The sequence below is a fragment of the Belonocnema kinseyi genome, chromosome 10, assembly GCF_010883055.1.
Source record: "Belonocnema kinseyi isolate 2016_QV_RU_SX_M_011 chromosome 10, B_treatae_v1, whole genome shotgun sequence".
Lineage (NCBI taxonomy): Eukaryota > Metazoa > Arthropoda > Insecta > Hymenoptera > Cynipidae > Belonocnema > Belonocnema kinseyi.
In genome coordinates this window covers 81,165,201-81,166,547 of record NC_046666.1, presented here as the reverse complement: position 1 = coordinate 81,166,547, position 1,347 = coordinate 81,165,201, and positions in this window count along the sequence as shown.

Genomic DNA, 1,347 nt, shown 5'->3' with positions numbered 1-1,347 from the left:
TCGCTACCGTATAGTACAGTCGGTACAAATATAGAATTATGTATTGCCATTTTAGCTTTATTTGATATATTTTTACTTGTGATAAGGGGACCTGCTCTACCACTAACCTTCTTACCTTCATTTATTCGTCTGTCTAATTCCTCATCTATCTTCCCGTCCCTAGTAAATAAGCTACCAAGGTATACGAACTGATCAACTTGTTCAATTCTCTCATCATTTAATAAAATATTGTATAGTGTTTTCTCACTCTTTCCTTCGAACACCATAGTTTTTGTTTTATTTGCGTTAATTTTGAGGCCCATGCTCCTCATGCTTGCATCTAGATTATTCAACATTCTTTGTAGGTCTTCGATAGACTCTGCCATAACAACCTTATCATCTGCGAACGCTAACCCACGTACCCTTATTGTTTCGAGATCCACACCCTCTTCGTCGAAAAGAGCGATTCTTAAACACTTGTCCATAAATAATATAAATAACCATGAAGACATAACGCATCCTTGTCTAATTCCTTGAATAATATCGAAACAGTCACTCAGTTTCCCATTCACTCTTACACTCGCTTTGCTACCTGTATATACTGTTTTTATAGCTTGTAGGATCCATCCATTGACTCCATACTCTTTCAGTACTTCCCAAAGTTTACTTTTATCTATCTTGTCAAAAGCTTTTTCTAGGTCAACAAATGCACAGAAAACTTTTTTTCCTACTCTCAAACTTTTTTCTGTTATTTGCCTTAAGCTAAATATTTGATCCGTACATGACCTTCCTGGCATAAACCCACTTTGGACTTCCCAAATCTTTGCTTCTGTTATTTTCATTACCCTACGTATAAGTAATTTTGAATATATTTTACTTACGGTGCTTAATAAGCTAATCCCTCTATAATTATTGCACTCGCTTTTATCTACCTTTCTCTTGTATATTGGTACGATAATCGCTTCTTTCCAATCGTCTGGGACGTCTCCCATCTCGAAACATAAATTTATCATTTCGCACAGTCTATGTGGTATGCACGCGCCACCGTGTTTAAGCATTTCAGCGTTAATACCGTCTACCCCGACAGCCTTAACGTTTTTCAAGTTCTTAATTATATCCCTAACCTCAGTGACACAGACTTTTTCAATTGAGTTTTCCATCGCATCGTGTTCAACATCGCAGTTGTGGTGTCCTATAGCTTCATCTCCGAATTGTCTCCTAAAATAGTCTCTGAAATCCTCTAGTATTCCGTCTGCATTATATACTATTTCCCCCCTACTATTTCTCATGTTGAAAATTTCTGTACTTTTGTTTCCTTTCATTTTTTTATAAAGTAGTTTCCTGCTTCCTTCAAAGTCGTTTTGTATT